Here is a 12,877-nt window from a genome sequence, read left to right on the forward strand (position 1 = left end):
GTATGATAAGAAACCTAATGTAAGTTATTTTAAAATATTCAAAAGTAGATATTATGTTCACAAAGATGACAAAAATGGAAAGTTTGATTAGAAAAGCGAGGAAGGAACATTTCTTGGTTATTCTTCTAGAAGTAAAGCATTTAAATGTCTAATCAAATCATCTAACAAAATAGTGGAAAGTGCAAATGTGAAAATTGATGAATTTGCAGAAAGAAATGATGAAGGAAATTCCAAAGAGCTAGAAAATTATGAAAAATTTGTTTATGCTCAACCAAGAAGTCCTACCGAGAAAGTTACTGAAGAAAATGAAGATAATATCTAGTTACCGAGTGATGAAGAAGATCATACAGAGCCTACCGAGCCCATATTAGCCAAATATGTCAGAAGAAATCATGCATCAAGTTAGATTATAGGAGATAAGGATGATCCAGTGATGACAAGGAACAAATTGAGACAAAACACATGTCTGATATCTGAATTTGAACCAAGAATAGTAAAAGAGGCATTTATAATGAAGATCGGATAAATGCTATGACAGAAGAAATTGAACAAATCAAGAAGAATGAAACATGGACACTGGTCCCAAGACCGAAGGACAAAAATGTAATCGATACAAAGTGGATTTTCAAAAACAAGCTAAATGAAAAAGGAGAGGTCATTCCAAATAAAGCAAGACTAGTTTGCAAAGGATATGCTCAAGAAGAAGGAATTGATTATGGTGAGACTTTTGCACCCGTGGTAAGACTTGAAGGAGTGAGAACATTGTTGGCATATGCTACTTTCAAAAATTTCAAGGTATATCAAATGGATGTTAAATCTGCATTTTTGAATGGTATACTAGAAGAAGAAGTTTACATTGAATAGCCCGAAGAATTTGTTGAAGACAAGAATAAAGATCAGGTATGTAAATTGAACAAAGCTTTATATGGTCTGAAACAAGCACCTAGAGCATGGTATGAGAGAGTGCACTCTTATTTGATCAAGATTGGATTTATAAAGACAAGTGAAAACAATAACTTGTACATGAAGAATGATGAAAACAATGGTATACTACTTTCAACCATATTTGTTGACGATATTATTTTTTGTGGTAACGACTCCTTATGCAAGAAATTTGGAAATGAAATGTGAAAAGAATTTGAGATGTCATTAATCTGTGAGATAAAGTATTTTATAGGTTTGCAGATACTACAAATGAAAGATGAGATTTTCATTACTCAATCCAAGTATATAAAGGAAATCTTGAAGAAATTTGGAATGGAGGATTCTAAACCTGTAAGCACTCCTATGACTACCAATTGTAAACTATCAAAGAGTGAAGAATTTGCATCTGTTGATGAGACACTTTATCGATCCATGATTGGAAAGCTGCAATATGTGGTTCATAGTAGGCCAGATATAGCACATGCAGTAGGAATAGTTGCAAGATTTTCTGCAGATCCCAAAGAAACCCATTTGACAGCAATCAAGAGAATTTTCAGATACCTGAGAGGCACTAAAGATTATGGCTTAGTATATGAAAAGAGGAATGTTTTTGATTTAAAAGTTTATACTGATGTTGATTGGGCAGGAAACATTGATGACAGGAAAAGCACAAGCGGTGGAGCTTTCTGTTTGGGAGATAGACTAGTAAGTTGGCTTAGCAAGAAACAAGGATGCATTTAACAGTCAACAACTGAAGCTAAATATGTTGCTGCGGCATTGAATTGTACCAATATAGCATGGATCAAACAACTGTTGGAAGGTATGAATGAGAAAGTTATCGAGCCAGTAACTATATTCTGTGATAATACTAGTGCCATTAACATTTCAAAGAATCTAGTAATGCACTCTAAGACAAAGCATATCTCTATAAAGTATCATTATCTCAGAGAAGAAGTTCAAGAGAAGAAAGTTGTGCTAGAATATATCAGTTCAAAGGAACAAATAGCAGATATTTTCACAAAGCCATTACCAAGGGATACTTTTGAGTATCTCAGAAGTCAGTTAGGGGTCCTACCCCTATCTAGTACTCACTTACAGAGTTCGTCGGTGAAAGCATCAATTCTATGAATCTAAAGGATAACTGTTTATGAGTTGATGCTACTTTACACACTTTAGGAGGTTGCCTAAAGTTGTACAAAGAAAAAGTGATTGAAGACAAAGATGCTCTGACCATGAAAGAGACTGCAAGGAAATTACTTCACAAAGGAAGAAATCATGAATTAGTTTTTCTGTTTGGCATTGTTGTCAAAGGGGGAGAAGACTAATTTGTAAGGAACTAACAAAAGAAGCTGGGAGAAGACTAATGACAGGGGCATAAGACTTCAGGAGAAGGTTTAAACAGCTCAAGGATAACAGGAGAAGTCTAAACAACAATCTGAATCCAAATCAGTTGGTATTGCCATTTAAAGTTGGTTTTGCCATCAATACCAAAGGGGGAGATTGTTGTAATTACAATAGAAAGGAGATTGTTGGCATTTCAATAAGGATATTGAGAAGGTTGTTGGAGATTATTGATATAACTGCAGAAGGATGGTTACTGTCTTAATAATATTATTTTGTCATTGATGTCAAGAAATTGATTTTTTGATTTAGTATGATGTTGCCATATCTTGAGAAGTATGTTTTGATGAATATTACGAGGTCGGTAAGTGACACAGAAAGAATGTGATAATGAAGGGGAATAATAAGTTATTCAACATTTGGGCAACTATTACCGAGTTAGACAAAGATGATATCATTTTGTTTTGATTGTTTTGATATCCTACATATGTTGTTGATTATAAGTTTAATACTATACTATGTCATTGAGTAAAGAATGTAGTTAGTAAACCCTAAGGTACCTAGTCGGTAAACCCTAAGGTTATCGATATCGATTAAATAAGGCAGAATGTCTACCGAGTGAAGTTAAGTATTAATCGAGTAACAATCGAGGTATAATAGATCGCATTTGATGAATAAAAGCATTATTTAATGAAGGATGCTGATGAGTTGGAGATGAATAAATGATTGGTATGTCATGCAAGAAGTTTGTTGAGGATCTATGACAATGGAAAATCAAGAGGAAGATCTACAACACAGATTGAACCGCAATAACCTAGCACAAGTTCCAAGGAAGGAATGCAAGGTCCAAGGCAAGATAAAACATTTTTCAGATTGAAGGATACATTGAACCTAGTCAAGTTTGATGATCTGATGGCTAAGATTGATCATGGGAAATGTGATCAAGGAGATGCGGGAAAATGTATATAAATAAGAAATTGTTGATGAACAATGGATGCGGGAAAATGTATGCACAATGATGCTACAGTAACATTTACCAAGCATAGAAGCTTGAAGATCTGATTGAAGAACATATTGAGAAGCCCAACAAGCCCAACAAGGGACAAGATAAGTCTTATGACAAGATTGTTTCGAGCACATAGAATCTGCTTTAGCATTTCAGATGTGAAGTTGCAGATATACTTTATTACTGTTATTTATTTTATAAGTGACAGGAAATCTCTTAACCGAGTGGACCTAACAATATTATTTGTAAACCCTCTAGCAAGGTAACATTCTAAATGAGTGTTTGAAATCCTTTGACAAGGTCATTTCTAACAAAGTGCAAGACTCTAACAAGTCTGAGGGAAATCCCTTAACTGGGTCACATCTAGCAATGTGTTTGTAACCTTTAACAGGATTAGCTTTTAACCGAGCATACTCTAGAAGGGTATATTTCTTAGTGGGTCCAAAATCCCACAGTGGTTTTTCCCTATTTGGGTTTCCATGTTAAATCTGGTGCTAAATGTGTTATGATGTTTTAAGTGTATATGTTTATGAGTATTTAATGATTTACAATCATAGTTGCATATCAGTAAAGGCTACCGAGGTTGAATCTATTGAATATTGTATTGTGAAGCCTAAATATATCATAGGCTCTATTAGAAGAGGGGTCCTGTATCCTTACACCAAGAATTGTGTAAAATTTATGCAGAGGCATAGGTGATTCAACTTGAATGTTGAATCCATCATAAGATTCAAAAGGAATATCTCTTCCAAGAGACAAAGTATCTAGAGGTGTCACAACCCTAGGAATCTCAGGGACCATAAGGGTTTGAGTTCTTGAAGAATGAGGGGTAGAAATGGGTCTCTTTGATGATAAGGATATGAATGAATTAGGAGCAATGGAAGTGATACTGAATGGATATTGGACGGAGAGGCCTCAAAACCTAGTGGAAGTGGTGGATGTTCAAGGTTATGGGGTGGAGAAGTTGGTCCAATGAGACAACCAATAGACTAAGGTTAATTAGGATCAGATTCAACTTATGATACCTTAGGCTCCACTACTCTTGGACTCTCATGAGGCAATGCCATCTGATCAACATCTTTGTATGCCTTGAAAGTTTCTTTCATTCTGGCCTCTACAATTTCCATTGACTCGGAAGGAGAGTAGGATTTTTCATTCCTTTTCTTTAAATTTTCATTGTACAAGATCTTATACCATCTTTCCTTTTGTTTGAGGAATTCATTGTAATATGAAACACTTCTGATCAATTCCCCTTATTCATTCCATTCATGTTTGGGATTCTCTCCTCTTAGTAGGCCATGTACAAACCACTCTAGATCATAAAATCTCTATGCAACATGAGGAAGATTATACCTATTTAGCATACTATCCTAAATATTAAATGTCTTCCTACTTATGAATTGGTATACACTTTCCCTAGCCTAAGAAGGGAGGAATGACCCCCTCCTATGAACTCCCCCAATAAGGTATTTTTCTACTTCATAAAGCTGGTATGTTACCTCCAAGAAAACAATCTTATCTGGTACAATGATTGGGAAGAGACTTGGAGTGGCAAGGCTACCAAAAACCCTAACAATGGTGTGGTCCTTATAATAAAACCACGACCCCAATTGTGGTCAATTCCCTTTGTAGGCTCAAGATCCTTGGGTCTTAAAAATCTTTTTACCCTTGCACTGAAACCCCATGGCACACTTCCTTGCAGTATGGACATCATTTTAATAATAAAGTAATTTTTAAATATAATGTAATTATATTGCTTGTAGTGAATGTCCCACAAATATTTCCATTCTTGGACAAGGATAGTTTTACCTTTGACTACTGGCTTAACTCTTAGGTTTGAGTGCCAAACCTTAAGACTTTTGAATAGCAAGATATGCATGAGAATTGAGTAATATCTAAAATGTAGGGAAGGACCTTCCTTGAAGTCACTAATTTCCTTATGTAGTCTCTCCACCAATAGACTTGCATAATTAAAAGGTCTATTATGATTTTTATTTTGAATGTCCATACATAAGACCAACATCCAATTAGGGATGAATGGTTTAACATCCACGCTAAGGAATTGAAATAGATCATAATAAGCATCCTTGAAGTAACTAGAAAAAAAATTAATATTTTATGGAGGGAGATCCCTTTGGGTAAGGGCCTTTTCATTCCTTGATAGATGCCTTGGCCTAAAGGCCAAAATCTTGCTCCTATAGAACTTCTCATGAGAATTGATTTCTTTGGCCAACTCATCTTCTTTCAATGGCCAATTTTGTCCTTCATACAACATAAAGGCCTCCACAATTGTTTTCCTATTGATTGCAACCAATCTTACTTGATCCTTGGCCATAATTTTTCTTACACCTTTGGAATTATTAGCAATAGACCTCATAAGGTAAACATTCACAAATACATTGAGAAGTACTAACCTTCCAAAATTCAAGTTCCAAATGTTGCATATTGGGATGCACTCCTTCTTATTATTGTAACATCTTATCCATAAACTAAAATGCCAAGGCTCCATTATAGGGTCTCTACATGTAGAACTGTGAAGTCAATAAAAAGTTCCTCTAGCTTGCTACCAGTTTTAGCCCCTTTTTTAATGTCTATTGATCCAGGAAGTTGAGTAATAATATCATTAGTAAACTTCTTCTTTCCTTGACTAGATGATTTGGCCATTTCTAATTCTGTAGGGTTTCTAGTTTAATAGCTCGGATGGACAATTATCCTTAGGGTTTCAAATTGAGCCATTGAAAGTACCCTAGAAATGCCTATCTACACTTGATTATACTACAAAAGGATAAAACTAATGATAGAATATAGTGGACAAGAACAAGAGTAATTTGTAGTTGTTATAGCTATTGGTCACCAAAACCTAAGAGAAAACCATAGCTCATGAGAATTCACATCACATAGATAGAAGAGAATGCTCAAACTATTGTAACAATATGCTTTTTGAGATCAAGACAGAGTGACTTGAACATGAATTTGGCTTATAATGATGTAATTGGATAATTTATTGCAGGTACGTATCTATTTAGTTGGTGTGAACTAGGTATTATAATTCATATTTTAACATTGTATTTGTGATAACTCTTTACCTATTTCAATCAATGACAAATAGGAATAGAACATGTCACCTTATGAATCCATATCGTGCGACTACGAGCTTGTCTAGGTCAATCAACTTTTGTTAGTCATGCAAGTGCACATAGATCACAATTGTTGATTTTTCTTAATGTGATCAGCACTTAGAGTCCATCATCTTGTTGGTAGCAAGATTGCAGAGTTAGCACTCAAGAAAAACTTTCAATAGTTGTACAACTACACAAGCAATCCTGACCATTGATCAAGTTTTATTTCATTGTCTTTTACCTAACTAACAAACTTGGGCTTTGTGGGACTGACTGGCCCACCCATAAGAACCTCGATTGCCTATAAAATCTTGATTGGTCTAGCTATGTTTACCTATCCACACCATAGGTCACCATGCAATGTCTACAATGTAGAGTTGTGGAGTTAACTGGGTCATGCAACTTTTTATAATTATGCAATCGCGCAAACATCTGGGTTGATTAAATCAAATAAAAATGGGTTGAAACAACCCATGACTTTTGACCTTGACATTAAAAGATTAGTTTTAGTGAGAAATTTATCTTAATTATGCAACAATATGTGAATCTTGACCATTATTGTGTGTGTACCTGCAAGACCTTTAATACAAAGACAAATGCTAAGGTTAATCAAAATAGCTAATGCATGTGATTAGTTATTGGGACGTTGTAAAGGGATCAAATTGTAACTTAAATGATTGAGAATGATTCACAAGAGGTCAACACAAAATTATAACGAGGCTTGAAAAAAAAACCTTCAAGCAAAGATCTAAGGTTTAGGGTTTCAGGTTTTAGGTAAGGTAAACAAGGTTTCCTATTCTCAAACCCTAAAACCTAGGAATAATGAAGGATTGTCGGCAAAATTTTGACCTCCCAACATGTCCATTGGGTTTTTAAACTCGATGAACATACAATTTTTTTTCCCATGTGTTCGTAGGGTTTCAAGACCTAATGACCATTATGTTCAAGGTTGTAAATGCAAATAAGGTTTAGTAGCATTGTGAATTGTATATCCCTAATTAGAGTTGTCCAATTCCACACTTAGGTTATCACCAACCTTAGTGTGTCCCATTGCATCTTTGATTTGTAGGGCTTCTTTAGGTATTATTTTTAATTTAATTTAAATTCCTCTCTCATCAACTCACACCTTATAAAATTGGGCCCTTAACCCTATGCACGCCCCCTTTAATTTTATTTTAATAAATCCTAATAATTTCCCAATTTCAATCTTCAAGGCACATTTTTGCATATCTAAACACCTTGGATTGACCTACCATGTTGGATTTGACTTTATAATCATAATATTTCGCATCCCTAGAAAATTGTAAAAGGTCAACAAGACCATAATGCTACCATTTTGGTCTTGATATTTTCTCCCCAAATTCAGGGAGCTTAATTTGGTGGTATTATAATGTTCAAATCCTGCTTTGTGTCAATTTTTTGTCAGTTTTTATTCATTCAAAGTCAGCCTATTATCAAAACTAAAGTTAGGGTTTCACATATATAAACTTTCTTTCTCTCATTTGAAGATTTGTAATCTAGTAATTGAACGAGATCCTTGTCAAGAAAAAGTATAGGTTTTATGTGAAGTCTACAATAAAAAAATTCATCATTCATGAAGTCTTCATCAACCTTTTCATCATTCATGAAGCTTTAGGAGACATTGAAGAATAATAAGGATATCATCGACTGTTGATTGGCTTGTACCTCTCCTTATAGTTTGGTATGGTTTCATGTTATTTTAATATCTCTATGTGAGTTTTAGATCTATACATCATCATATTTTTAGATTTAAACTATTGTTTTAGATCTATATTGCATTTGTGATTTGAAACATCCATTTTAGGGTTTTTACTCAAAACATAGGGTTGATCTCTAGTTTGCATTTTGAATCATAATAATCTTACAAACACATGAAATTCTAGGGCACACACACATTTCCAATACAATATTGACAATTTGTGAAGGTGGAAATCACCAAAATAAGGGGTTTGAATAAGGAAAAACCATATGTATCCTCAAACACACCTTTTTCTATCTTACAGGTTCAGTTATAAGTTTTTCATCAAAGCGAGCAATTTTTGCGAGATCTTATTGAATAGGCACAAACCCATTTGCAGAATCAACACCTCGATCTCAAGGACTAGAGCGCTCAGTGCCTTGGTATTCGCTAGTCAACTTCAGATTTGGTAGAAAGGATTCAAAAAAGCTAAATTTTCAGATTTGTGGTTTTCATATCAGTCTAGTCATTGGGACAAGAGCACCCAATGCTCCAATGCTCTTAGATTAGGCCCAGTTTTTAGCATCAGGTGCACATAAAATTCCCATTTCTAGATCTGTACATGTTGTATTAGTTTGTCTTGTATATGAAACTATTATTGTTGCTATTGTAGTGGTTTCCATTCATCCTATTATCTTAGTTTGGCATTCTCTCACATTTGACACAATTCCTTTCATATTAGTGAAGGAATAGAAACCCTAAAAGTATTTCTTGACTCTCTTTTACAAGAGTAAGTCAATATGAATCACTTCCTTTGGCTCTCTCTTTTATATTCCAATGTATGTATGAAAGTGAGATTAGGTCCTAATTTATCTAATTCCATTTTCACCCCATTATATTTTGGTGAGCCTGTCATTTTCACACTTGCATTAATTCTGATTTTCATCTTTAGATCTGATTTTTATGCACTTAAAAATTCATTTTTTAATCATTTATTAAACATATAGCTCACACACTTTCATTAATTCTATTGGTTAGTTCATATGCTTGCATTTTAGTTAATCACATAAATTGCTTCATTGCTTAGTCATTCAATTTACTTTCTTTACTTGCATTATTTATTTCATTGCCTCCTAAAATTGGCTCTACTCATAAGGGTACCCTAGTTCGAGAAAATATTGTTAATCTTCCTTTCAAAGATCTCTCTCTCAAGGATGAAGCTTTGAATATTAATGTTGATCCTTCTCCTAGAGTGTACCTCCACATGTGGATCCTTTAGTTATAGAGGATGACATTGATGACTACATTTCCAAATCACATTATACCTTGTTTCAATAGCCTTCCCTCTAGGGATGAAACATTACTGATTGGTACTAGTCCCTCTCCCAGAATTGATCCTATCCATGATAACATTTTGGTGCAAGAAGAGACTATCAACACTTATTTTAATAATCCCATCATATGAATGATGTTGACCCTTCTTCTAAAATGTACACCCATTGCAAGGTTACTTTGGAACATGAGAATGATCTTTGGTTACAAGGGTTTATTATTATTAACAATTCCCCCTATGAGAATTTCCCTTTCATTCTATCTGAAGACACGACTATTCATGAAGAAATGTTTAAGGTTGATAATCATTTTTACGAACCACTTAATGATTTTAGCTCTACTAGACCTTTCTCACATGTTCCTAAATTCTCTTTGATGAATATGATACACATGAATGGTTATGGAGCACCTAATAAACCCCTATTCATGGTTCAAGGTGCTAGTACTTCTCTAAATTATCAACCTATTAAAAATCCTCTCTTTGTGGTTCAAGGTGGTTATACTAATGATGCCTTTTACACTCCTAACAAACCATTTATTATTATGCAAGGACGATATCCCACCAAGATTCCTTATTAGTATGTTGAAAATATTACTTGAGAGAGATATAATTTGATTTCTCACACATATAATCAAAAAAACATAGGCAACCTAATCCTCCTCTAGGTGTTCCTTCATCTCTTACTACTTCTCAACCCTTTCTTCCACCGAAACCTCATTTATCACAAAAACTTAGTAAAGAATATGATCTTATTGAACAACTTAAAGCCACTCCTACTAAGATATCTCTTTTGGATTTTATTCAAACTTCATCCACACATAATGGAATATTACAATATGCTTTACAGAACTTATAAGTGCCACCTATAGTGACACCTAACAATATAGTTTCTTTGATTGATCCTATGATAAAACCTAAAGCTCAAATTGTGTTTTCACAAGATAAGTTACCTTCAAAACAAGTTAAAAATCTATATGATTCTCTTATGATTGTTGTTCTGATCAATGGTAATGCTATAAGAAGAACCTTAGTAGACAATGGATCTAGCCTTAATGTTCGTAGCATTGATTTATTGCATGAGATCAATGTGGATCCTTATCTTATTTAGCCTGATTCTCTTTCTATCCATGGTTTTAAAAATGTTGTTGGACAATTTTTAGGTACTATAACCTTAATAGACACTAAGTTTCCATAATCCATTAGATCTCATTCAGCTATTTCTGGATTCGATTATGTATTCAACGTTTTAGATCACACTCCGTGATCCATCATCAGGATGAGAAAAATTAGAGAGCATGTAGAGATGTAAGATGAAACTAACTTTTCTTACATCTCTACATGCTCTCTAATGTTTCTCATCCTCATGATGGATCATAGAGTGTGATCCAAAATGTTGAATACACAATTGAATCCAGAAACAACTGAATTAGATACTATAGCCTTGTTTATTAAGGTAGGACTTGTTATTTTACCTATGCCTACCCAAGTCATGTCTGGTATTCTTACTAATAATCTTCTATTAGGAAAACCTTGGCTTCATATTATGAAAGTTTTTCCTTCTACTCTTCATCGTAGTGTCAAATTCATTTATAATAAAAAGATGTATACCTTATATTCTAATACTAATTTACAAGCTTGTTGGAAATTTTTATCTAATTCTAAATATTTTCACATTCTTCTAATTCTTCTACTACTCAAGTTGAAACACCATCTCCTCCTAAAGATACTTCCTCATCCAAATATGTACTCTTAGAAGATGATTGGGGGTCCTTATATTTTACACCTACCTTTATAGGAGCCTAAGACTAAAATCCCCCCAAGAGAGTCTAAGACCAAAAAGGAAGATGATATAGTGAAAACTAAGAAACAACCTACTTTGTCTAAAAAACTTAGTGACAATTTTGTGGCCTCTTCTAATTCAAATAATTCTTCAAAATCTTCTTCTAGTTCATCTAATTATGACATTGAGACCTATGAGGCCCCACCCTCTCTTTTTGATATGGCATTCCTTTATGGTCCAAGTTTTCACATTTTAGCTAAAAGTGGATGTAATGGTAATGGTTGTAGCACAAATGAACAAGGGATTAAGGTTCCTTTAAAAAATAACATACGTGAAGCCTCATTTGGATTTGGATATAATCCTTCAAATCCCACTAAAGCATCTAAAAGACCATCTCTCAATGTGAATGTCATATTTAGTAGTGATGATGACCTCATCTCAATTGGATCATTCTATATATCTCTCAAGACTCATCCCACTCATAAGGAAAGTATGATGATTGACAAGTCTCTTTATGTATCTCCCCAAGAGATTGACAATCCCATTTATGAGGCTTTACCTTTTATTCATTCCAATAACCTCCATATAGAAATAAGGCCTTAATGAATTATACTTGTTCCTCTCATAAGGTTTCTTTTATGTATGAGAAAATCTGTGTGCAAGAGGAACATGACTTAGAGGCTTAATCTTCTCCTAGAGACTACTTTTTTGATCAAGACATTTTCATACTTAAGGGTAAAAGCAAAAAGTTGTGTCACACTTTAATAAAGGAAATGACCAAAGCTAATTCAACTTTTTATATATATTGAATTAATAGAAAATAAAATATATGTTTTGAGCTGATTCAACTTTTTATATATATTGAATTAATAGAAAATAAAATATATGTTTTGAATTTTAAAATGATGTAAACTAATAAAATGTATATTTTTTTTTCTGTATTTTATGTTTTCAATTTTTTTAAAAAAATTAAAAATTATTTGAATATACTTTCTTATAAAGTAAACACTATAATTTAGTTGCTTTTAAAATGCTGAAAATGAAGTTACATGAGGCACCAGACTTTATATAGTTATTTTACGTTTTGTTCTTCAATTTTTTTGTGTATATTGATAACTTGAAACTTTAGTGTAAAAATATATTTTCAACTATTTTTTATGAATATATATTTTTCAATAAATTTGAAAAAGTTGCATGTACTGAAATATGACTCTTTCCATTTGGCGTCACCTTTTTTCTTAATTATTTATCCAAATTACAAAATAATTATATCATCTTGACATAGAGTCTTTTTTCTAGTGCATTTTTTTTTTTCAAAATCTTTAGATAAATTTTAGTATTTTTCCTTTACAAGATAATCGATCTTATTTTAGTGCTGATGACCTCCTTTCAATAAAAATAAAATATAAAATATAAAAACTAATTAAAATATTTAAATATATATATTTTGGAAAATTCACTCATAGATCTATAAAAGGGTTTACATTTCAAAAAAAAAAAATTTATAAGAGAAGTTGTTGAAACATCGATATTTAAGAAAAAAATGGTAATTAGACCCAAATTGATATAAAATATAGATTTAGTAGATAGTTTCAATTGGAAAAGTTGTGGCCCATATATAGGATAGCTATAATATATCTCTATAGACCATATGTTTCATTAAACTTAATTTTTT

General features: G+C 33.0%; 1 protein-coding gene across 1 annotated transcript in view; it reads left to right on the forward strand.

The window, feature by feature from the left end:
- LOC131042294 (WAT1-related protein At2g39510-like) overlaps positions 1 to 12,877 on the forward strand; it is a 58,829-nt gene that overhangs the window by 12,384 nt on the left and 33,568 nt on the right. The gene's annotated exons all lie outside the window — the stretch shown is intronic.

The sequence above is a fragment of the Cryptomeria japonica genome, chromosome 3 (genome assembly GCF_030272615.1).
Source record: "Cryptomeria japonica chromosome 3, Sugi_1.0, whole genome shotgun sequence".
In the NCBI taxonomy this organism is placed as follows: Eukaryota; Viridiplantae; Streptophyta; class Pinopsida; order Cupressales; family Cupressaceae; genus Cryptomeria; species Cryptomeria japonica.